General features: G+C 39.5%; 1 protein-coding gene across 2 annotated transcripts in view; it reads left to right on the top strand.

The window, feature by feature from the left end:
• Positions 1 to 3,833, top strand: part of ZNF280D (zinc finger protein 280D) — a 110,844-nt gene extending 107,011 nt beyond the window's left edge. For both annotated transcript variants that reach the window (XR_010921326.1, XR_010921325.1), the window contains exon 24: positions 508 to 3,833. The gene's annotated coding sequence lies outside the window, so the exon portion shown is untranslated. The remainder of the gene's footprint in view (positions 1 to 507) is intronic.
• The last annotated feature ends 23,073 nt before the right edge of the window (positions 3,834 to 26,906 follow it).

Genomic DNA, 26,906 nt, shown 5'->3' with positions numbered 1-26,906 from the left:
GTTAGCTGAATTTAAGCCTCACTCCATTAATTTTAAAGTCTCTGTGGAATCACAGGCCGAACCTCAGTAACTTGCAAGATTTCTTAAAGGCTTTAGTCTTCTAATTCCCACTTGGGTATTTTAATGTTGACAGATGTTGAAATTCTCAGACTGGAGCTTTGCATCCGTATTCCCTTCCTCACAGACACTTGTAATGTGATTCATCTGTTTTCTTTGTTATTCCCTGTGCTCACTTAAATATAATGTGCATTTCTCACCACACCACTAGTTTAACTTTATATTATCTCTTACAAACATACACACGCACACATACACACCAAAAGAGCAGAGCACTATATTCCACCCTTAAACATGAGGCTGGAAAAATGGCATGTGGAGCACTGCAATTTGAAGCTGTTGGTTTTATAGTGATTTAACCCAGTTAAAATATATTAATACTGTTCCTTTAAAACAAATGACTGCTTGTATTTGTGTGCAGACCTTTCATGCCTCTCCTTTGTCCTTCAGATTCTCTGCCTGCAGATGAATGAAAAATAGATCTGAATAGTGAGGAAACTCACACCGCCCCCAGCTCCAATCAATGGCAATCTGTTATTCCACAGAAATTTGAGCATGAGTGGAAAATTTAAAACATTGCATCAAAAGATAAGTTGGACTCATTCCTTGGCATTGTCTAGTGAATCCTGTGAACAGTTTCCTAAAAAGGTTAAGAAAACATTATGTTCTTCATCACTGCAGACTGGTGAACAGAAAATAACATATTGTCTCTTCTGCCATGTATGATGTTCCTTTATGGAATATGAAGAAGGCCTTATCCATTTTAAGGTTTCTTTTCCCCTACATGTTTTGTACATTAGAAGAGTCAAGCCATGACTTCTCTTTTTGTTGATCATTTCTTCAAAGGACCTAAGTAGTGGCATCTCTTGCGATCACTGCTGTCCATGAGCTCTGTGAACTTGTCTGCCTGATTACTAACAAATCTGGAGATTTGACAAAGAGTCCCATTACACTCAACCAACCCTGGGACACAGCAGGGGCTGGACAGGGGCCTATTGTTGAACCAAATTATAGGCTGTGGATAAAAAATAATCTCTTTTGTTCCTTTGAGTAATTCTTTCCATCTTTTAGTACTCTGAAGGGAATTAAATAAAAATCAGGCAGACCCATGGATTAATATATCCAAAACACATGTGAGAGCATAGAGCAAACCAACCACACTATAACAAGATTACATTGAAGAGCTCCCAATAAACCACCACCCTGTCCCTAGCAAAATAACATGTAAATCTTGGAACCAGGGGGAACCACTACATATTTTATGCTTACCTGAAGGTCCTAACCAGGCAAAATGGTCCTGCCCCATAGGCCTTGTGCAGACTAGGATTTAACATGTGAGGTTAGCTAACACATGCTAACTAAAAGTGTAATCTAGGCAAGGTACATGTGCTTTGAAAATGTACAGTGCTTGTCAAGTTAAAGTCTTGTGAGGAGCAACGGATTGCATTATTTTTATTTATTTTCTCCTCATAGTATGAAAGGATGGGAAAAATGGCTTAATACTAATCTAGAAAAGGCTATACAAGCTACCGCTCCATAAAGAACCTACCCTGTGGCATCACTCATCACCTAGTGCTGTGTACTTGACTGAGAGGAAGGACTAGTTGCTTAATGTTCCCATCCAATATCTTTAGTTTAGAGCAGGCTCACTCTGCACTACAGTACCTACAGGAAGGCTAGCAAGCAGAGTCACAGCTACCTCATCTGGAATGATCTGTGGGGCAGGGCAATCAGTGGCCCCTTTATCACTCCTGAAGAGCTGTGCTCCCTGCTTCTGCCCTCCTCTCCCCCAGGGATAGAGGCTAGAGAATAACAAGTAGAACTTTGGAAACATCCAGTGTCCAGTCTCTTGAAAAAATAAGAGCCACTCAGGAAAAGGAAAATACCTAGCACGAGAGAAGAGACAAAATGCAGCTATTCCATCTGAGCAAATGTGTTCAGGTGGTTTGTGCTGACCTTTCTGGTCACATTGGATACTCTCAAGCTATTAGAGGACCAGAAGAAATAGCATGTGACTTCAGTCATTTGCCTCCCACCGTTATTGTTAGCTGTTTGCATTACAGCATTACCTAGACGTCCCAACCCAGATCTGTGCTGGGCACTTTGTGTAGACAGATTAGGAGACAGTTTCTGCCCTGAATAGCTTACAATATGAATAGATGAGACAGAAAAAGGGTTTGTACAGCACCCAGCACAACAGCGACCTGATCCATGACATGGGCTCCTAAGCACTACACAATATAATTAATAATAATAAGACACACAGGTCTGTAGCAGAGCTGGGAACTGAGCCTTTCCCAAGCCCTACTCTACTGCCTTCCACTCCAACATAAGAACAGCCATACTGGGTCAGACCAATGGTCCATCTAGCCCAGTGTCCTGTCTTCTGACAGTGGCCAATGCCAGGTACTTCAGAGGGAATGAACAGAACAGGTAATCATCACATGATGCATCCCGTCACCCATTCCCAGCTTCTGGAAAATAGCAATCACTGCTCATTTGGCTAATAGCCATTGATGGACCCATCCTCCATGAACTTATCTAATTCTTCTTTGAACTCCATTATAGTCTTGGCCTTCACAGCATTCTCTGGCAAGAAGTTCCACAGGTTTACTGTGTGTTATGTGAAGAAATTCTTCCGTTTGTTCATTTTAAACCTGCTGCCTATTAATTTATTGTATTATGAGAAAAAGTAAATAAGATTTTCTTATTTACCTTTTCCACACCAGTCATGATTTTATAGACCCCTCCAACCATGGAACCAATCTCAATTTAAAATTCAAAATACACAGAGAAAAGCTGTCTGAGCATTTCTATGGATATCCAGATAGAGCAAAACACTTTATGAAATTCAACGCCAATTTAACTGATGTGACAAAATCATACAATGTATAGTGTGCGAAACCCTGCAAAATTGGAGGTCCATTTTGTGTGTTTTAATTCTTCACTGAATACTTTACACAGGTCTGAAATTCTGTAAGCTCATCAAATGTGCATTTTGTTATGAGAAAAATCGCATGTGACCTTTTTGAAGCTTTTTTCTGTTACACCTCAAAAGGAAACAAGAGAATGTACAGTATTTAACAGTCAAAACCTTTGCTGTCTTCCACCAGATATTCATTGGTACAAAGAAGTTACTGGGCATCAAACATAAAGAAATATGCTGTCTTGTTCTGAAGCGTCAAAACTTTTTTTTTTAATAAAAAAGTATGTAAAATGTACAAAGCAGAGTAAAACAGCAGTTAATACCTTCATTACTATTTGTCAAAAAAAGTGACAGTCATATCAGAAAGTGAAAGAGCCCAAGTGAATGAGTGGACAGCTTATACAGATTACTTTTACAGTGATTTCCAAACAGGTAAGGCACAGCTTAAGCCTCAAATTCCAACTTGAACTTCTGGGCAATGGCAACATTAATATTTTAGGCACTGCAAAATATTTTACCCTTTATATTCTATCATTAATGTTTTTGAGTTTTAATTACCTTTAATGTTTAGGGTACATACTGACCACAATGATACCTACTGAGAACTGTTATTCTGGCCTGTAGAATTCAGCCTTATCTATGCTTCAAGTACAGTACTTGTTTTCTAGACACTTCAAAAATTAATGGACCTCTTTTTCCTGCCCCAAGCATATCACAGTTTAAAACCAGAAACAAAATGCTGACCCAACCACTGTCCAAGACATGATCCTGGGGCCTCAGCATATTTTCCAGGCTCATCCCCATAGTAAATTACAATTTTCATGATAGTTCTAGTAACATATGGTGAATGGAGAAAACCTTTTTGTAAGTTAAACAATATAATTTCCATTAACAATTTACAATACTTTAGGCCTTATAGAGATTTCATTGTCTAAATGTTTCTGCTGAATTATTTAAAATACTCTCCTCCTTCCTGCTTTAAGGTATAAATCTGCTTTAGAAATACTATTGCAAGTTAGTGTATTGAATCTTAAATTAACTGTCCTAAATACAAATTAAAGAAACAGCAACAGCATTATATTTGAGAAGCCATAGGATCCCAAATACATTTCTGCTGTTTAAAATTCATTAATGAATATTTACATACCAGGAAACTTCCTATGCTAGCTAATTGTCTGTGTTTAATCCAAAGAGATGACCAAAGATAAAGCAAGCGGCTCATGAAATCACCTAGTAGGGCTTATTGGGGGAAAACTATTTTTAAAGTGTTAATAGCTGGCATTGTATTTGTTCAAGAATAGAGCTAATGTGTAGTTGATAGGATCTTGGTCTTGCCATGTTCTGTCTGCAGTCTTGACACTGCAATAAGCTCCATGTGAGAGAACCCTTGCTCTGCAGAGAGCTCATTACAGGACTAGGGCCTTAGTGGGAACAATTGATAGCATGCTGACTCAGTGGTGTAAAATGCAAATCTGTGTCTACAGCAGCTATCAAAATAAGTCTTAGATCCAGGTTCTGCCATTTTGCTGTACACACTTTGAATTAAAACAATTGTTTTAACATAATATTAAGAATTTGGTCCGAAGACCTGGAAAAATGAGGTGACAGTTTCTTTAACAAAGAACATCCTGATCTTTACCTAATGTTTTGTCTGTTTTGTACAGTATTAAATGGAATAACTCTCCGTACATAGTTATATGTGTTTACTCAAGCACTGCCTCTGTTACCACAAGGTATGCATAATAAATTGGAAGTGTTCACTCTCATTGAATTCTGGTGCCATCCACTGTTGAGAATGCAGAATTGCGACTCATAGACTCTTAAGGTCAGAAGGGACCAATATGATCATCTAGTCTGACTTCCTGCACAATGCAGGCCACAGAACTTCACCCACCCACTCCTGTAATAAACCTCTAACCTATGATCGAGTTATTTAAAGTCCTCAAATCATGGTTTAAAGGCTTTAAGGTACAGAGAATCCACCAGTAAGTGAACCATGCCCCATGCTACAGAGGCAGGTGAAAAACCCGCAGAGCCTTTGCCAATCTGCCCTGGGGGAAACTTCCTTCCTGACCCCAAATATGGTGATCAGTTAAACCCTGAGCATGTGGGCAAGACTCACCAGCCAGACACCCAAGAAAGAATTCTCTGTAATAACTCAGAACCCAGCCCATCTAACATTCTTTCACAGGCCATTGGCATATCTACCACCAGTAGTCAAAGATTAATCAATTGCCAAACTTGGCTGTCCCATCAACACAAGCACCTGGTTTCCAGATCTTAAAATGAAAAAGATCCACTCTTTATGATGATTCCTGCTTGCTTAATATATAACTTCACTTCCCCTCGTTATTATTTATTTGTATTACTGTAGTTCCTATGAGCCTCAGTCATAGACCAGGGCTACATTGTGCTAAGCACTGTACAAATACAGAACAAAAAGATAGCTCCTGTCTCAAAGAACTTTCATTATTAGCATAAGACAAGAGACAATATATAGATAAAGGAAGACCAATGGAAAAACAAGGCAACAATGAGACAATATTAATCAGCCTGACAAGCTAATGGTGTCAGCATGCCAGTAGCCTAACTGTTGTCAAGTGTTTTTTGTTTGTTTTTTTTTTTTGGTAGGCTCCAAGGCATAGGAGAGTTGTAATGAATTATTTGAAGGAGGCTAATGAGTTAGTTTGTGGATATTTACAGGAGTACCCCCATGCACAAGGGGCAGTCTTGGAGAAAGCACAAAGACGCTTGCTTGAAAATACAATAAGTGGGTGATGGAGGCTGGCATTGTGGGCTAATCGTAGGCAGGAGCTGACATCTGGATAGTAAATGAGAGATGATAGGGTGGGGATAGGTTGTGAAGACAAGTAGTTTATGTTTGATGGGCTAGAGAAGGGTGAACCAGTGGTGGGATGCAAAGAGAGGGGTGACATGGTCAAAATGACAGGCTAGGGAAATGACCTTTGCTGCAGCATTCCAAATGGGTATGTGTGGGGCAAGATTGCATTTGTCAAGGCCAAAGAAGAGCATGTTGTAGTAATCGAGGCATATGATAATGAGAGCATGGATGAGGGTTTTAGCGATGTGGATGGAGGAAAGGCCATATCTTAGAGATATTATCCAGAAGAATCTGCAAAACTTAGATATAGTCTGGATGTGAGGACATAGAGAAAGATCTAAGTTGAAGATGGCGTTCAGGTTACAGGCCTGAGACACAGGCAAGATGATGGTGGTGTCCACAATGTTCGAGAAAGGAGGAAGCAGAGAGGGCTTCTGGAGCAAAAATTAAGAGCTCTATTCCTCCATAGTGGGCTTGAGCTGATGGCTAGATATCAATGAGGGGGTGTCAGAGAGTCAGGCTGAGCTTTTAATTTGGAAGAAGGAGACATGTTTGGAATAGAGAAGTAGATTTGTGAATCATCTGCATAGTTGAAAGTTGAATTTGTGTGTGTGGAGAGATAAGGTGTAGAAAGAAAAGGGAAAAGGACAGAGCCATGAGGAACCTTCCAAGAAAGCTGGAAGAGGGATGAGGAAGACCCTCCAAAGGACAGTGTGAAAGAGTGATTAGAGAGGTAGGAAAAGAACCAGGAGAGAACAGAGTCACAGAAGCCAAGAATGGGCAAGATTTCGAGAAGAACATGGTCAACTCTGTCAAAGGATGCTGACAGGTCGTGGAGGACAAGGCTGGAGTATTGATTCAGAGATTTGGCAAAGAAGATGTCATTAGAGACATCGGTGACAGTAGTTTCAATTAAGTACAAGTGGCAGAAGCCAGTGTGGAGTGGTTTTAGGATGAAATTGGAGGAAAGCAAATTCAGACAGCAATTGTAGGCAATGAGTTAACTGAGCTTAGAGCTGGCAGGGACAGTAGTTGGAGAGGCAATTAGGAACGAGTGTTTTTTGCTTTTTTTAAGATGGAAGAGACTAAAGCATGCTTGTTTTGTGAGGGGAAAGCCAGAGGAGAGTGAGAGGTTAAGGAAAACAGTAAAGGAGGGGATGATAATGGGCACCAGGTAGATCAGGGGATGGGATGGGATGGGATGGGATGGGAGGAAGTCATTAGGGCAAGTGGAAGGGATAAAGGAGGAGAGCAAATGAGAAACATCTTTGTCTGTGATGGGGGGAAGGGAGGTGAGCAGAGGTGCAAGATAAGGTGTCAAGATATTTTGTCAGTTCTCTCTGGGAAGAAATTGGCAAGATCCTGTGCTGAGAGAGAAATGGAGGCAGGAGGAGAGGAGGGTTTGAGGAGTGAGTCAAAAATCTGGAAAAGGCAGCTGGAATTGCAGGAATGAGATTAAATTAAGTTTGAAGAAACACAATAGTTTAGCTAGGAAGATGGCAGAAGTGGAGGAGGAAAGAACAAATTTGTAGTGGAGGAAATCAGCCTGCTCATGGGATTTCTGCCAAAGACACTCTATAACACCAGAGCAGGAGCTAAGGAAGCAAATATTGGGGATGAGCCAAGGTTAGGAGTTGGCAGGACAGACCTTGTGATGAGAGAGAGATTGGAGCAAAAGAATCAAGGATGGAGGAGAATGAAACACATTGAGCATCAACCATATCAATGGATTAAGGGGTGAAAGAGACATAGAGGACAGGACAGAGCAGATGAAAGATCATAAAAACTGATGAACTGGAAGATATGGAAAGGCCAAGTGACTGGATATGAGGTGGGAGGCTGATTGGCAATGTTGAGAGAGACCAGATGATAGTCAGAGAGGGGGAACTCTCTCGGAGATGAGAGATCAGTGCTTGATGAAGATCAGTCAAGTGAATAACCCTTATATGAGTGGGAAAGTGGAGCAAGGGCTACAGGTCAAATGAAGAGGTGAGGGAAAAGAAACATGGAGCAAGGAAACAGATCAGATATGTCATCAACATGGAAGAAGTAGTCACTGAGGGTGACTGGGAGATTGTGAGGAGACGAAGGGAGAGCCAGGAACTGAAATCAGAGAGGAAGGCTGATGGGGAGGAATTTGGTGGATGGTAGATGACATCAATGCTGAAGGGGAGGGGAGAAGATTTGGAAGCAGTGCTGTTCAAAAGAGGAGAGAGAGGGAAGGTGGAGATGGGAGGGCTTGCAAAGTGGCAAGAATGGGATAGGATAGGAGATGCCTAATTTCCCCCACTGTGATCTGATCCATGGCTGGGAGTATGAGAGAAAGAAAGGCCTCTCTAAGAGAGGGTAGCTGCAGAGACAGTGTGAGACAAAGGATCCAGGTCTCTGTGAGGGACAGGAGCTGAAAGGAGTGAGATATGAAGAGGTCATGGACTATCAAGATCTTTTTAGAGATGGAATGAGTGTTCCCAAGAAGACAGGAGAAGAGGAAAAGGGAAAGAAGGAGATGGACGTGAGATTAGGAATGGTGGCATGAGAAGGGTGGAGGTGGTGGTCTGAATGGTTGTGGGAAGTGGAGAGGGTGAGGATGGAGGGAGGGACAGGGCTGTATCAAAAGTCAAAGCTGAAGAGGAGAAGGAGAAGAAAGAGGAGAGTGTGAATGTGGGATCTGGATTTGTATTGATGAGAGATTTTGGGATGGAGCAGGGAGAAGAGCAGATACAACTGGTGGGAACTGTAGAGGGGTAAGGATAATAAGGATGGGGAAATAGAGCAAATGGGAGCCAGTGTGGGAGGAAGAAGGAGGAAAGATGCTAAAAGGCAGAAGAGGTGTGTGTGGTTAGAACCCTGAGTGAGTGGGTGTGTGCGTGCTGGAGTGCATTTCCTTCCCCACTACTTTCAAAGGCTTCACTGCTATAAATAAAAAAGTGGTTTTTTACCATGGGTTAACATACATTAGCTATTCTGCTACAAAATTCTAGTGGAGACAAGGCACCATAGTTTTACAGTATCAACTACAGGCAACCCTGTGATAAAAATTTCAGGTGCCTTGTGTCCACTAGGATTTTACAACAAGAAAGCTGTCATGTTAGTTATCTTAATGTCAATCTCGACTCTCCAACCCCCTCTCCCTGGTTTTTTTTTGTTTGTTTGTTTTGTTTTTTGCTAATTCTGCTGTCATGGGAATCAATGGTAAAACACAGGTTGACTTAAATGGGAGCAGAGAGAGGCTGATACTGACCACTTTTGAAAATCCTATCCTGTATACTCTTAAGTTTTCTTCAGGTACCTGTATCTACAATAGGAAATACTGCATGAGTCTCTTTAATGCCTTGTCAGCAAAGTATATTTTAACAAGGGAAGGAAAGAGGCAAGAAAGAAGAATCTAATATTAATCTTAGTTCTATCCTCCTGTAGTCCTTGTATCTGTGTGGGCTGGAAGTAGTTAAAGGACAATATTGAGCCTAGGTAGCCCCACCCCTCCAGCCCTGCAGAACATGCTCCAACTGGAAGAAAGATTGAAAAGAGAGCAGTCCAGCTCATAAAGTGGGAGGGCCGGAGGCTAGGGAGGAGGACAGACCTAACCTGAAGGCTCCAGGCAACAGTGCTGGAGAAGCCTCCATGAAGGACTAAGGCTGTACACTGAGCCTGGCTGGGACTGATGGTTTAATTGCCCTTTCTTTTGCTTTTCACCTTCTATTTGAACTGGAGGCAGGGGAAGAACAGCAGATGGTAGGAAGTGTCCCAGGGAGGCTAACTTAGAGGGCATCTTTGAGGGCCAGACACTGTTGACTCTCTTAGGGCTGTTGGTCAGGGTTCAGGCTTCCCCTACCACTGCCTACCTCACTGCAGCTCTGATTAAAAGAGTCCAGACTGCAAGATCCGCCCAAGGGTTAGTGGCACTAGGTGTGCCAACCACTAGGCCATTCAACCCCACTGAGAATTCTATCACAGTCTGGCAAATTGTACCAGATTTTGCCAGGTCATTGGAGGTGGTTTGGTAATCTAACTACTTTCCATTAACTCGGCTCATTTCATATGCAGGGCAAGCTTCTCTCCAAACAACTCTTATCTTACTGAGGGCTTCTTTCTTGAAAGCAACTGGTACTGTGTAGTTAGAGATGGGATACTGGACCAGATGAGCAATTGGTCTCATCCAATGTAATAATTACTTGGTTCCAATACTAATCTGGATGATATCTGATACCAAAATAAAGTAAATAAATGACTTGATAGGGAGAGAATATAGGCTTCCCCAGAAACACTTTTTGCACATGAAACTCCTGTTGATATGGGTAGAAATCTTGCATTTGAAATGGTGACAGTGTAAGTGTGAAAGGCAATGTTTACCAGCAGCTGGGAAGACCCAGGCCATGCTTCAGAGCTAAGTGTCCTGAACTTTGTATGTCTATAGTTATCATGATGTTTCATTATTTAAGAGGAACGACAAGACAAGCAACTCCAAAGTGAATTTAAAGATTTCTCTTTTCCTGAAAAATCCACAAGGATCATCTTCACAAAGATTGGACGAAATCTTTTACTTGGACGAAAAATATTTGTATTTCTGGGATTAAAGCTATGTATATAATGACAATCGTGGTCTTTCTAGTGTGCAAATCATGGAGAAAGTTTTCTCTTGTAATGTTTATTTAGATTGTAGGTGATTTTTAGCAACAAAACAGATGCACAGCATTTATAATCCAAAGACAGATCTAAACTACATAGTGAATCTCCCATTTCCTACAGTGCGGTGAACCCAAAACTTGTCACTGATATGTGCACCCTCTTAATCTTCCTGTTTATTCTATGCTTCATTAAAGTCAATCTCTGCTGGACAGACTGTCACTCAGACTTGGCTTGTCCTGCTGTCTGCTCTCTCCAGAGAGCACCCTTCATCCTGATAAATGGTCTATTAGCAGAGCCACGTGACTAAGAGAGGACTGCTCCTGAAGCTAAATAGATTACAGGTCTGTTTTGCTCCAAACTGTCTCAATAGAAGGTAATAAGCATGATCAGTAAAGTGAATTTTAGAACTAGAGGAAGCTTTTTCCTAATGACAATATTAAAAACATATGAATATGTTGAACAGTACTGGTCCATTATAGATCCTTTGACCCTGCTATTTATCACTTTCCATTGTGAAATGTGACCATTTATTCCTGCCCTTTGTTTTCGGTCTTTAACCAATTACTGATCCATGAGAGGACCTTTTCTCTTAGCCCTTAACTCCTTAGTTTATTTAAGAGCCTTTGGTGAGGGACCTTGTTGAAGGCTTTCTGAAAGTTCAAGTACGCTATGTCCACACGATCACCCTTGTCCACATGCTTGTTAACACCCTCAAAGAATTCTAATATATTAGTGATTTCCCTTTACAAAAGCCACATTGACTCTTCCACAACATATTGTGTTCATCTGTGTGTCTGGTAATTCTGTTGTTTGCTACAGTTTCAACTAATTTGCTTGAACTGAAGTTAGGCTACTGGGCTGTAATTTCAAGGATCACCTATGTAACCTTTTTTTAAAATTTGCTTTATATTAGCTATCCATCAGTCATCTAGTACAGAGGCTGATTTAAGTGACAGGTTACATTCCACAGTTAGTAGTTCTGCAATTTCATATTTAAGTTCCTTCAGAACTTTTGGATGAATACCATCTGGTCCTGGTGACTCATTACTGTTTAATTTATCAATTTGTTCCAAAATCTCCTCAAATGCCACCTCAATCTGGGATGGTTCCTCAGATTTGTCACCTAAAAAGAAAGGGTTGGGTGTGAGGATCTCCTTCACATCCTCTGTAGTGAAGACCTAAGCAAAGAATTCATTTAGCTTCTTCACAGGGGCCTTGTCTCCCTTCAGTGCTTCTTTAGCACCTCAATCATCCAGTGGCCCCACTGATTGTTTGGCAGGCTTCCTGCTTCTGATGTTCTTAACAGGGGGTTTTTTTGCTGTTAGTTTTTGTGTCTTTTGCTAGTTGCACTTCAAATTCTTTTTTGGCCTGCCTAACTGTACTTTTACACTTGACTTGCCGAAATTTATGCTCCTTTCTATGTTCCTTAGTAGGATTTGACTTCCAATTTTTAATGGATGCCTTTTGCCTCCTTCCGCCTCTTTACTTTTCTATTTAGCCATGGTGGCATTTTTTTGGTCCTCTGACTGTTTGTTTGTTTCTTTTTAATTTCGGGTATACATTTACTTTGAGCCTTTATTATGGTGCTTTTTAAAAGTTTCCATGCAATTTGCGAGCATTTCACCGTTGTGACTGTTCTTACCTTTTATGAAATAAGTTCAGTTCTCATGCGGAAAGGCTGGACACTAGAGATCTAAATTCAGAACTTCTGACGCTCTATAGTAGGCATTATTTACCAGAATTAGCACACTTGGTCCCAGTCGTGAATACTACTGGGCACTACTTTTTCTGCTGTGAGCAGTCATGTTGAACTCAAGGGAGTTGTTCAGGACAGTAAGCTCTGCCCTGCAGCACAACTGGAGGATCAATTCCTAAATGTCAAGGCATTTGAGAAATCCTATTTATTTAAATAGAGATTCATTCACACTCTAGAATCCAGTGTACTGTATATTTCTGAAACTCCGTGACCAACGCATTTAAAAATCCTGTAAACAAAAGGCTGTCTGTCGTGCTAGCAGTATATTTCAGAATATTAAAAATCTTGGCGCCCTATAGTGTTTTAAATGGGTTTCAGAGGGGTAGCCACGTTTTGTACAGCAATAACAATGAGAGTTCTGTGGCACTTTAAAGACTAACAAATTTAATTTCAGCAGGCATAAGCTTTCGTGAGCCTCAGCTCACTTCCTCAGCTGCAGTACGTAGAAATGATACAGCAAATAGGTAACATATAGGAGACATCATATACATATACAAGTGCATAGAGAACAATGGGGTAGGTGGATAAAAGCCGGGTACTTGAGGTCTAATGACAACCATTGAGTAGGAGGTGAGAATGGGTGATCAAAGCAATTTACCTCTTGTAATGAGAGAGCCATTCCAAATCTCTGTTTAAACCCAGTTTAAATGTGTCAAGTTTGCAGATAATTTCTAACTCAGCAGTTGTGGGCTGCTTGGGGAGCTTTATGGAAGAGAGAAACAAATAAAATAGCCAAAAGTATTGGGCTACAAACTCATGGTCTCTTTTTCCCAGGGATTGGGCAAATGCTAAGGAGCCCAGGGAATATGGTGTGAAAGGGAATTTTTTTAATGGTAATTAAAAAGGTGAAACATTTTAATGATTCAGAAGACTCAAGCTATGCACATTGCAAACCATGTAACCGTGTGATATTGTCCTCCTTGTTATAATAGAAAAGTAGGTCCTGTCTGCTTTGGAAGACTGTGATGAGTGGACAACTGGTGAAATGTCAATACAAAATATAAAGAGAGTGAAAGGTGAACGATTGAGAGGGGAGTGCTCTGTAAGGGGAAGAAATTATTATGTTATTAAAAAGGTGGCTTGATATGAAATGGGATGACACCTCATCTCTTGTAGAACTGTACTGTGTATATTAAGGTGGTGTAGCCAAGTTAGCTAGCAACAATTCCAATCTCAGTTTAAAATGGGGATTTCACTTGCCTAATCAAGCATGGCAATATTATAATATTAAAACAAACTGAAAGGTAAATGGATCCTCCCACTGTCCTATAGCTTTCTCATTTTGTATTTTGATTATCTGTTTTCTACAATTTTTGCTCTTAGTTTTAAAGTGGGTAAAATTCATCTCTTTCATCTAAAAAAAATTATAGTGTATTATAAATGTGTTCATTGTATAAAGTTTATTCAGTATATATGACCAATGTCATCATTTACACTCAGGGCATATACATATGAAAATACCTCACTGAAAAACTCTATATTGTATAGTTCTTATAGAAAATGTCATTAATTGCATGTTATCCCACTTCTATATGTGTAAGCACTCTAATTACTGCAATCTTTTACATTTAGAAGGTTACCTTCAAAACCAAAAAACTATAAACTTTGATTTTCTTTAAATGAAAGCTTAAATTCTGTAGAAAATTTTGCAGTGCTCAGAAAACATCTAAATGGCCCTCCCACGGTGTGTGACTAGAGCTGATAAAAAATGTGAATAATCTGTGGCAATTTGTGTTGAAATTTATTAAAATGTTAACCATCTTTAGATAAGACTCTAAGATGAGAACCATGACTCTATAGTGTGACAAGAATTAGTTTGTCAAGGAATGTCACTGTTTCCTTGCCTGGAAACGCTTGGCTGATTTTTATGGCTGCATTATAAATTCCAAAAAATATTATTTATGAAAGAAACCTCAACACATTTCTGTTTTATCCAGTTTTAATGTTTCAGTTTTCAGGCAAAACACAATCTGGTATATTCTGTGTATTGCCTTAACAGTCACTCTGTACTGACACACTCTCCTCTGGCTATGAAATTCAGACATACAAATTTTTAGGCCTTCAAGAAGACTGATGCAGGACAGAGCAGTTCTGTTTTGTCAGGGGATAGGGAAGAGCTTTTTCTTTGAAGACATTCCTTATAAATCAGCTGTGCTACTAAAAGGAAAAAGAGAGTGAATCTTGCAATCTAGAGAGTAGTCATTTGTTTTGTGTAGCTGGTAGTGAATAGTCAAGTGTCAAAAGTACAGTAATGTAAGAATTAATGTCCAGAGTATGAATTCATTAGAAGGGTCAGGATAAAAGGATTTGGATATTAAAAGCAGCCGCAATTAAATCTGTTAACAATAAAACAAGCAATATTAATTTTAGCACACATTTGACATCATAGTTTATGTGCATTTTTTAAAAAGAACAAAAGATATCAATGAATATTTACTTATCAAAATATAATGCAAATAATATATAAACTGTTGCTAAGCTAACATCGTATTATCCATGTTGAGTGTGAAAGGTCAATTCAGGGCAACACAGAGTGAAACCTGCAGCATAGTAAAAGCACATAGAGTTGACCAGATGGTGTGGCTGGAAGTCCACATAAGGAATGAATAAGAAGGGATCGCATGTCATGGAAACAAGAAGCTTCTAGAAGCTGTGCTAGGTCATAAAGGGGACAGAGGGCTGCACATCCAGGCATGTGGCTGGCTGCTGCATTTTCTGTTTCTGTGTGGAAAGAAGATAGGAGGCTATTTAGTTGCTGTTGCTTCTGTATAGTCTTATACAAGGGCTGTAATTGTACTCTGAGAAAAACTGATGCAAAGGAGGACTGCAGACTGAAGCTAATCCAGGCTGCCTGGATAGAGCTAGACCCCAGTTCTGATTAAAGTAGGATGACTTATCACCCCAAAGATAAACTCAGGCCAAACACCAATGTCCAAATGTAACCAAGTGGAGAGAGCTGCCTGTGTGGCATGAGGGTAAAGGAGGATTGGAGTCTCAGTTAAATAGAGACAAGCTGCTCCTAGAACTGTGTTCTGCAGAAGACACGGGGGTACTTTCCAGTTCAGAAAGAGTGAAAAGTGAAAGCATTCGCCAGAGTGAAGAAGACCCAGAATGATCTCAGAACAAGAAGGAACCTGATGGGTGTCCTTTATCTGAACCACAAGGTTATTATTTTATTTATTATATTATTGTAGCACACAGGAGCCCCTGTCATAGATCCAGCCCCATTGGGCTAGGCGTTGTGCAGACATAGAGAACGAATCAGTCAGCACATGGCCAGGAACAGGCAGAAGAGTCTTCAGGTGTAAATGAATTGAAGCAGTGCTGAAGGAATCTTCAGACCAAGGAAACAACTGGGTCACGAACCAAGGATACCAGACTAGGAACTTGAGAAAATAAGAGGAAACATCAGACTGGTAAGCGGGAAAAGAAAAGCGAAAATTGATTTAAATCCTCCTGTGAAAAGCCTGGTAAACTGATCTATAATGGTATTGGCATTCTGCAATATGTAGCTGGGTAGATTTGAGGAGTGTAAAATACTGTGGAGATATTAAAGGGGCAGGTCATATTTTGAGAGCAAAAGTACAAAAGAGAGATACTAATTAAAGGTAAGTTTGGGTGGTGAAAAGCTGGCTCCACTGAAGTCAATGGCAACCTACTGGAGCCAAGATTTCACCTAGGGTGCTCAGGCACTCATTGGTATGTTAAATATGAGTTATCTGAATGCAAGAAACCAGTAGTGAATCTTAAGTTACTTAAGAAGTTTGTCCAGAGTAAAAAGTAACAGAAAGATTATATATAAAAAGTACACACACAAACACACCACTTTTCACCAGTAGATTCCAAAGCACTGTACAAAGGTGGGTAAGCATTGCTATTGTTATTTTATAGATAGGGAAACTGAGGCACAGAGCAGTGAAGTGACTTGCTTAAGGTAACGTACAGAGAGCCATTGGAAGAGCTGGAAATAGATCTCCTTACTTAGTCTGGTACTCTAACCATGCCACCTCCTTATTACGTGTAAATACTATTATTTTCTGGGCACCCAGAAATTGGCTAGGTGTCTCACAAAAGCAAATGATGGGCTATCTGTGCCCTAGAAGCTTACATCTAAACTCGACATGATGCCACGAGTGAAGGCCATCAAGAGATGATAAGGGAAGGCTAGAAAGGGAATACTGGTGATGTGCATTTCTTGACTGGTCCATTAAGTGTAGGCTACACACAGACACTGAACATTTAATATCTAGAAATGTACATGTTCAAAGTGCTGTACAGACGTTAACTGACTAATCTGTACAATACTTCTGTGAGGTAGGTATTCCAAGTATCATTATCCCTATTGAACAGATGAGGAAACTGAGGCAGTGAACTGAAATGACTTGCCCAACGCCACACAGTGAGTTAGTGGCAGAGTCAGAATTAGAATTTAGGAGCTCCCTAACTCTCACCCCTTTGGTGATCCCTCTAGTTGCACAATGCCTATGCACAATACCTTGTACAAAATATAATTATGTCTCTGAAAGGGTTCGTGGATTAGTTGCATGGAAATCTATTGAAAGGACAAATGATGAAGAGGGAGAAAGAATAGAGACTATAAATAATTTACTTCTAAGAAAATCCAGGACAAGGAAACTCACCTGTGGTATGCTGGACTGAAACTTCTGAATCTGAAAAGAATTCAACAGCAAAGCTTTAAAGTACTGATGGGTTAAAGTAAAGATAAATTATATCATCAGCCCATGAAATTTAAATGAATATCAATCCTGTAATCACTCCATGTATGGTATTCCCAGTGACTTCAGGATCTGCAAGATCAGACTCATTGTTTGTAAAGGAAAAATGACTTATCTGAGATGCTTCCAGGGAACATTCAATTTTGCAGAAAGAATCCAGAAGGAATCAAATTAATTCTGTAGTCTGAAAACTACAGCTCAGTGCTCTGGCTGTTTATATCAGGGTGCAGGCACAGCCCAGCTATCTTCTGTCAGAGACACTTTCCTGGGATTCGCTTGTAAAGCAAACTTTTAAGGTATAATGTCTTGATGTTTCAGCAGAATTTCATGATGCAACATGATCAATTTGTATCAAAACTTTCTCAGGCCATTCTGAGTCAAAACACCATCCCACTGTGGATACAACACCACAAAGTGATTATATTTAATTAGAGCTGGGTGAAATATGGAAAAAAATATTTCCATGGAAAATTATTCAGTTTTTCATCAAAATGTTGAATTTTCTGAAAAGTATCTGACTGGCTTTAAAAACTGGGACATCCCAGAAGTACCAGAATGGACCATCCAGTTAGTGATCACTTTAACAGACTATTTAGTGCCTGGAAGGCAAAAAGATACATTGTGGTTACATTCTGCTCTTGCCCACTGAGGTCACTGGATTTCAGAGTTAATTAAGAAAGGAATTCAACCTCCTGTATCATACTGAGGCGGCCATTTGTTATATGATTAGAGAAAAGCACACACATTCATGTGATGGAATCTCCCTTGGCTACCTAATCCTGGCCCTGATATAGCTAAGGGCTTAAGCATGGGCGCACTTTGCTGTATAGGGACAGACTTAAGCACATGTTTAACTCCCCCCATCTCTTCCAGCTCTACTCTGGTAGAGATGCATAACCTTAATGATTTTCCTGTGACTAAACCCAGAAGAACTTGGATGTGCTTCTTTTCAAACCCCTCTCCAGTATACCAGAAAGGAGCGGAAACTGGCCTCGTCCACCTGCACATGAACTGTAAAAAATCCCTGGGCCACCAAACTACAAATATTTTACTTTGATAAAAGTTCCTATAGCGAGGTGGCTTGGAGCACCTTTGTTGGCAGCAATGCGCTCGTTCACCCAGTAAAACAGTACAGAAAAGTATGCTTCCGTTCACTGATTTCTTACCTTGATCACTCATGGCGATTAGAGCATTGAGGAGGCTCTCGGAATTTCAGGAAAACAAACAGAAAACTTTAGAAAAAGGAACTTTGACTTTTTAGCCACAAGGGATAGAAAGAGATAAATAAAAGGATAGAAGAAAAGTTACACAAAGAAACCATTTCTTGCAGATTTACCATAAGGCAAGATGATAATGCCTGAACATTACGAACTGCAGAAACTCCATGAACACATTATATTTTAAACACTTAATCTGTTTAACAAACTGTGTACATTCTTCTGTTAAATAAGATGAATTGGGATTCAAGAAGCAGCACATCCTGACAAATCTCCTCCTAAAGGCATCCATTAATATAAATCAACAGTAGCAATTTTGTTTGATCATTTATTTGCAAGAATCATTAAGGCTTATTAGCATAATTATTCCCTGTGGGACTTCATGTCACATAAATGAAAAATGGCATTATCAATATTTAAAAGATAAGTGTGTAATGTTCAGAGTACTTAAACAGTACTCTGCAGGTGGTGTCCAGCTGTAGCAAATTAGATTAGGTTTGGTTTAATGTCTAAATCTTAGAAATATCATTTCAGTGGAATTATTTATTTTACAAAATATTAACATTTTATTTCTTGTACAAGCAATAAGCACAAACTGTATAGTTACCCATTATAGTAAATACATGTATGTGGTTTTTCTGAGTTCATGTAAGCAACATGTTTTAATACATCAGAAAGTTGAGAAATGAACGATTTCTTACTAGAGAAAGCTCCTTTACTGCTCTGCTATCTTGCCCTTTTACTTTTTAAAGTTTTGCATGATAACATGAAATCTACAATGAAATATAAGACAGGACATTTCTGTTCATTCCTAGGCAAGGAGTAATCGATAACACAATATTTCTCTCCCTTGTACACACAAATTGGGCACCGTTTACTATGGGAAGGCCTTGAGTCTAATCACAGGAACAAATTCAGCTGGCTATAGGTGAAATTCTGTAATGAAGTTGCACCTTCTTAAACCAGGTTTGAATTTGCTCATATTCTGGAAGATGAGTGACATTTGGACAAAAAAAGCAGGACAGATAAAGTGATCCATAATGAAGACACTTAGTTAAGATTATCTTGGTCTTGCATATATTCAGGCCTCAGTTCTGTTCTTGGACTACAAAGGTTGTATTGTTGCTGCTTTATAAAACCAGCAGCTATGTGAGCACAGCAAAAATATAAAATAAAATTCCAACAGCCAGACTGTGCCATGTAACTAAATAAGAAATAATGTAGCGTAGATAGGTCAAATATAGGAAGAGATGTTGTGTGTGGAAATATTGTCACAAAAGCATCCCATTCTTAACCATTTGAGAGATGTCGGTCAAACCAGTTATTAGTCCGTTTTTAAAATCTTCAGGACTAAATGTCATATATACAGACCGTACTCCCCTTTGGAGGCAGGTGTCGATTCAGCAAGACAAACTTCCACAAGTGGTTGCTGTGTCCTAGTAAAGGTATAAGTACTTATTGTAGGAAAGTTGACACGGTGCCTCAAAGATCACTACATGGACTGCTTGTAATCTGGCACCCATTATTTATACACAATATAAAAGGAAACCTGCAGACACCAGATTCAACAGTGAGGTAATTTTGTTTGCAAAATGTAGCCCTGAATATACGGTTTGGTGTAAATGTAAGTTATTTGGGGCAGAGACCATGTCTTTAAATTTGTTTGCATTCAGTACAACAGAGCCCTGATCCTGACTGAGGCCTCTGGGCACTATCATAGTATGAATATTAGATAATAATATCAATATGTTATTTCTCCAGTCATCTGTGATTGGGGATGCATGAGTATAGCTTTTGGGCAATTAATCAGGTAAATGATATGTCTTTGACGAGGCTAAGATTCTTACTCAGGCCTAGCTGTGGGCTGGTCTCAGCAGCTGCAGAGGCAATTCACAGTGTTTGAGGTTAAAGATTTAGCAGTCATGGAATGATGCATCATTAAACATTCTGCACTGTTGCCTCTTCCAGAGGGTCTTGCATAAACCACTGGGGGACTCTACTAAGCCTGCTATGGAGTTCTCCATAGGTCCTAATGTTGAGCTGGGTAACAACCAGCCGAGGGTTTTACTGCTGGGTTGTCCCAGGCTGACTGGCAGGTCCAAGCTGAAATCTGAAAGGGAAGGACTTAGCTAGCAGCTTTACTCACCCATTGCTAGGAGTGAGGGATTTATATACTTCTTTAATACAGCTTTTGAATTACCCCTTCCTTCAGTTTAGGGAGAAAACCTATTTTGTAGCTTGGGGATACAGTTACAAATTTGTTTTTTAAATGTCCTGAATCTAGAATCTCAAATTTTAAAAATAGTTACATTACATCTTACTTTCCCCCCATAATGCATTGGAATTTGTCTAATTTTTCTAGGCATGTATATAACCTTTAAATTAGACTGTGTGGGATCATTATGTTTTGCAATGTATTACAGGTTTTTCTTCCACTCATTTCTAAGCAATTTTCTTGCTGCTATCTTGTGCATTTCAATTAAAGTTTCAAGATCTATACATTCTATACCTGACTCTGGTAGGCTAGTATTACCCATGGTTTTCGATGTTATGGTTATTAAACAGCTATAATGTGCTCTTTTCCACCTACTCATGAACAAAAAAGAAAAAAAGCAGACAGGAAACATCTGCACATAACACACTCAGATGTAAGACCAAAGTTAATTCTACAAGCACAAATTAAATATACCAGGCAAACAGCCACCTGAAAATTAAAGTTTTCTGTAACAGCACATACTCTGCTCAGAATTCTGCATAGTGTTATGGCTCCAAGTGCTGTGGTTGCTGTGTTGTGGAGCAGGAACGAATACAGGAATCTGAGATAGGCAGTTTTCCTGACTTCATGTGATTAGCACAGTTCATGTAGCATGGACTTTTATTTAGCATGGGATTTTCAGAAGTGCTCAGCATTGGGTTAACTCTGCTCCTGATAAAGTCAAACCAAGATACAGAGAGAATCCTGATGCACAAAGTTTGGCTATAGATCTGAACTTTCTCAAAGTTCTGAGAAGATTGGGTTTGGTATTCTGGTTTGGGCTCATCTCTAATCTAGGGTAAGATCCTGCCACCCTCACTCATGCTGAGTAAACCTTTACTTTATTAGTAATCATGGAATAAAATACTACTTACTTGAATGCTGTTATAAACATAAGGCAGTTGAGGGCCAAGTTTCACAAGTGCCTAGTGAAAGCCCCTCTCCCACTTTGGAAAATGGGGGTACATAAAGCTGAAGGGGCAAAGTTTGGAGGTACAAGATGAGCCCCACTGGGGATTGTTTACCTTACCAAAACTTAGGAAAACTGTGTTTTAAAATTGGATCTCTGGAATTTGAGCACAAAGTCTGGATAGCCAAGATAATGTATGATCTAATAATCAGTTTGGATTTCTTTGATTAATAAATGTCTGATAAATGCCAGAAAAGGAGCCCTACAAATTTAGTCTCTAGAAATTCTTTTTAAAAACATTGGCCAGTGAAGCAAATGATTTGTAGACAATCTGTTTTCAGAGAACAAGTCCTGCCTCCAGGGGCAAAAACTATAATAACAGCTACAGGCTGTGGTGTGGTAGCTTTCCAGCAAAGGGAAGTTGGGGAGTGGTTGAAATCTGTTTTGACTCCCATTGTCTCAGAGGAACCTTAGCTGCTGAAGCTCTTATGAATCTGAAATAGGAATGGATTCTTGTTCATTTGCTGAAAGTTTCTGACAAGCAGCAAATTGTTTAAAAAATGAACCTACAGCTGCAAAATGTGAACCAGTGGATTTAGTAAATTCTGGTGTAGAAGAAAACTACAAGGGGAAAGGCATCATGGTGAGCTCCACAGTTTTAACTGGACTTGTTCCAGTGCATTGCTGTACACTTAAATGAGGAGTAGCAGAATGGTCTAAGAGACTTTCTGGTTAGGAATTAGGAGTTGTCCTTTTGATCCAGCAAAGATATAGGTTGTACTGCACTGGTGTAGCACAGGATTGATACTGGGGGAAACTGACCAATTGATCAATCACCTCACATTTTACACATAGCAAGGAGGAAAGAGGCCTTACACATCATTGAGGAAATGTATCAGAGAGGTATAACTGATCCTTCAACTAGTCCTTGGGAAATTCTGGTTAAGAAAAAAGATGACAGATTCTGTGTGGACACTGGAAACTAAATGAAGAAACTTTAAAGGATTCTTATCCATTACCATTAATAGATTATACCCTGGATCCTGTAGCAGGTTCAATCTGGTTTCCATGTTGTATCTTAAAAGTAGCTGTTGGTAGGTGGAAGTGGATCCAAATAACAGGGAAAAGACTGCTTTCGCAACAGGACAAGGCTTGTGGTAGTTTAAAGTGAAAGGTTTTTAGTTGTGCAATGCAGCCGCCACATTTGAGAAGCTTATGGAGAGGGTTATTGCATGACATGGCTCTATCTATTTCTTTGTTATACCTAGATAATATGGTGCATGCTAAAACCTTTGACTAGGAACTAGTAAATTTAAAAATGGTCTATGAAAAGATGAAGTTTGCCCATCTGAAACTGACTCCAAAATGTGAGTTGTTTCAAAGAGGTAATTTATCCTGGGCACCCAATCAGTGAGAGGGGAGTTTCCACCAACAAAAAGAAAATAGAGGCTGTGCAGAACTGGCCAGCTCCTCCGACACTCACAGACCTGCAGTTTCGTAGGACTTTGCTTCTATTATAGAAGGTTTATTCGTGGATTTGCCAGTATTGCAAAACTATTGCATAGTTTGGGTGAGAAAGGGAAACCATTTCAGTGGTCAACAGAGTGTGTTTAAACATTTTCAGAGTTGTAAAAGGCTCTTGTGACTGCTGCTGTCTTAGCATACCTATGTTTCAAAAGCCTGTTCATATTGGACACAGATGCTAGTGCTTATGATCTGGGGGCAATGCTGACACAAGAACACAAAGGATTTGAGAGGGTAGCAGCTTATTACAGCAGAAATCTGAATTTTCTGGAGAAAAATGATTGTACCAGCTGAAAGGAACTCCCGGCAGTGGTTAAATCTATAGAACTTTTTCACTACTATTTGTATGTGAGAAAGTTTGTGATCAGACAGACTATGCATCCCTTCAATGACTTTTAGATAGGAATCCTGAGGGGCAGTTGGAGATTTTCAGAAAGAAGGTGCTACAGAAATATTCCTGCTCTCTTTTGAGAGAGAGAATTCAGATTACATTGTCCTAAACAGATCTTTGTGTTTTGCTGATCTCAATGACATCAGCAGCCTTTATTGAAAGCTGGCAAAGTCCATCTAAGATATAGAAGTAAATACTCTGCTCTTCCCTTATGCTTTCAATTCTTTCCATTTTCACATAACAAGTAAGGCTGCTTTTTAAGACATGGGGTTAAATTTAGCAGAAATATTTACATAACCAACATCTGATAATTTTAACATCTGCAGTTGTTAGAAAGAAAATATAATTTTGCCTACTCAATCTTATTTTGTTCCTTACACTGTATCTGTCCAGTGTGAGGGGAGAAAGGTGGCTTGCAAACAGTTTGAAATTATTACTGTAACATCGCAAGGGAGCTGGAAAACTCAGTACTATCGCTAGATATTTATTAAAACCAGATTTTTTCATCAGAAACAGCTGCATTTTTCTTTAACAAATTTGAGACATTCATTATTTCTGTTCTTTACAATATGTTTGTCTAGAGTCTGTGACTTCATAAGTAAATGACCATTTCTGCTTATTGCTATCATGGGACATATTTTCTCCACTTCCACAGAATAATTAAGGGTTTTTTTTTATTCTGTCTTAGTTCTAGGATTCTTTTGACAGTGATGGTCCCTTAGCTACTATATCTGCTGCCCCATACATCAGTAACAGCAAGCAAAACAAGCATTAGTTTCTCTGTGACTTATCTAGGTCCTTAGCAGATCAATAACCCTGTACAGATGTTTCAGATTCTTCCTTGTTAATTCACATTTATCTTTTCATCCAAACAAGGTAAATTACCTCATGGAGAAGCCATGTTATCCCCAATAGTGGTTTATAATGTTGCAAACTCAGCATGACCCACATATCTTTGCTGGAATACATTTGTCACTGTCCTGCATTATGATCGTCTTTTAAAACAGCCTGGAAACAAGGTAAGGCTGCAATACTGCATCACTCCTTCCATTTGATAGCCATTTCTTTTGTATGCTCAGTTGTCATTGTCTTTAACTGCTAGAGTGGGAGGTGTTATTCTCCTTTTAACGCTTGTTTCATTATATTTTGTCATTGGCAAAATCTTAATTTCCCCAGCAGTTATCATCATTTGCTAGTTAACATCTTATACTGGAGTGAACTCAGTAGGTTGTGGTGTGGAGAGTGAAAACTGGATAACTTAATATGGTAAAACAATGAGAGTTCTGTGGCACTTTAAAGACTAACAAATTTAATATTTGCAGGCATAAGCTTTCGAGAGACTTCAGCCCTCAGCACATGACATGGAAAAGCCTCAGGGAGAATCCTCTGTCCATAGGGCATGTTCGTACATGTCCTGGTGATTCATAAGGTCTAGCCCTGGCTTCTCTCCCTGGTCTCATTGTACCTGTGAGTTTCCTTGATTGGGCCAGTAAGCAGGCTTATTGCTGCTGCCATCCTGTCTGGGGTGTCCTGTCTGGGGTGACAGAAACACAGCATAAGTTGAAATACTGATATTCCATACGTATTCATAACCTACATTACAGATATAACACATACACATATACAATATTATCATATTCAGCAAATTATAACCTTTCTAATGGTACCTGACACGGCATGTCTTGTACCAAGTATTGTAATTTTGCAATATTGATATTAAATAATATTCTAAAATGTCCCCTAATCTAGACAGCGTCACAGTTGGATCAAACAGATCTTGAGGGAAAACTGAGCAAAGCCTTAAAGTAGCTAGGGATTGTTTTGTACAGCTACAGTGGATCTTGGCAGCCCACAGTCAAAGAGCTGTAAGCTCTGGCACCTGAACTGTTCATTCTATCCATCTATTATAAGCATGTCCAAGGTAGCATTTGGGCACAAGGGAGCAACCTCAACAAACCAACCTAGAATTAAAACAATTGTTAGGAAAATAATATTCCATTTCGGGGGCTGTTCTTGAACAGAGACAGTGTAGAAGAAATTGCTGTGATTGGGAGTTTATAATACTATGCAGTACTTACTACCTATTAAATAGGTGGTAGGAGACAAAATAAAACTAAGAAACATTAATTAAATTGTTCTAAATGGGTTGCAGACAATGAGTTATGGAGAAAATATTTAAAATTGTTGAAAAGATAAGTCATCAGATCAACAAACCATGCCTATATATAAAAATATATTTTTGTAATATCTAATCTTAATCTTTATCTGAAAGAACCACCTTTGGGTTGAAATGGTGGCTCAACTCCAAGCCTATTATGGACCAAGTTCTGCCATTGATTTGACTGTTAATGGGAACTACACATACTCACACACAGAGGGTCAGAAATTACACTAAACCTTAGGCTTGAAAATACTTGCCTTTGGAGGGTGTTCTTAGATATTTCTCTGATGTGCTGCCCCTCTCAGAGACTCAGACAACTCAGATGTACTGTACTTCTGCTCAAATACAGTTTAATTTTTTATTATAAAATATTTTAACTGAACTGTCTGTATTTTTCTTCATATATGTCTTTTTCAAATATAACATAGAAGAGAAACTATCTGAATTTGTTGCTCTACCCCAAGAATGGTCTACCATATGTTTTCTCTGTGTATTTTTAGGATGTAGCTGTTGAAAACCAAAGAAGGCATTTTCATGATTGTGACAATGCCAGGTTTGAAGGATCACTTCCTTCCTTTCCCAATTCAGGTCAAAATCCTGTCCCCACAGATCCTCTGTGTTGAGGGGCGGTGGAGAGAGAGAGAGTGAGTGTGTGTGTGTGTATACACATACAACTTTGTTGTGTCTTCTGATGCAGTGGAAATGTCCACTGACTTTTAATGGGATTTGTGCCTGTTTACTCCCAGGAGGGGGAGGACAAAAGTGGCTTTGTCATCTTTGAGCTCCCCCATGACCTGCGACAATGGAGGACCAGTAACGCCCTCAGTGTAGGTCGCAGCAGCCTTCTTTGCAGGATCCTCTGCCACCAACCTGTAAACACAGAGGATCTGTGGGGATAGGATTTTGACTGCCATCCATTCTCTTGGCTATTGTTGGAGAAATGCTGGAACTCAAACATAAGAGGACATCCTGGTACTGCTGCAAAAGTAACACTCAAACCCAGGAGAGAAGGAGGAGGGAGAGAGTGCTCTGTACTGCTCCGCAGTAATCCCTCTGGCTAATTAAAGCGCATCTTATTACCTCTTTCCAACTACATCATTAGTCAAAAGTGTGGTCTCTGTGCCAGTTCCTGTTCTTCCAAACATTTTGCAGGAATAGGTCTTTCTTATTCATTTGAAGGGACAAGGGAAAACTATAGAAAAAACAGAAAAAATTCCACTGATCTTTGGCTGTTTTGCAAAACACAGTGAGTATACCTCAGCTAATGAGTAATTAATTTTTATTATGGCATGTTATGTTTAACTTCTAATACACTGTTGTAGAACCAACAGAAATATGCAGAATTTTTGTAACAAAAATGGTTTTCTCCCTAAACTTTTGTATTAGCTTTACATAATGAGTTCTATAAAATAGGCAACTTCTTAATGAGTCTTGTAAGTGGATTTTTAAATGAGATCCTGAGTCTGTGTAGTTTCACAGAATTGGTTGGTACCCTTAATTTTTCAT

This window comes from Emydura macquarii, unplaced genomic scaffold (genome assembly GCF_026122565.2).
Source record: "Emydura macquarii macquarii isolate MOO-44397 ecotype Brisbane River unplaced genomic scaffold, CSIRO-AGI_Emac_v2 contig_1644, whole genome shotgun sequence".
NCBI classification, from domain to species: domain Eukaryota; kingdom Metazoa; phylum Chordata; order Testudines; family Chelidae; genus Emydura; species Emydura macquarii.
The sequence above is the reverse complement of the archived record's forward strand: the minus strand, read 5'-3'. Positions and strand labels throughout refer to the sequence as shown.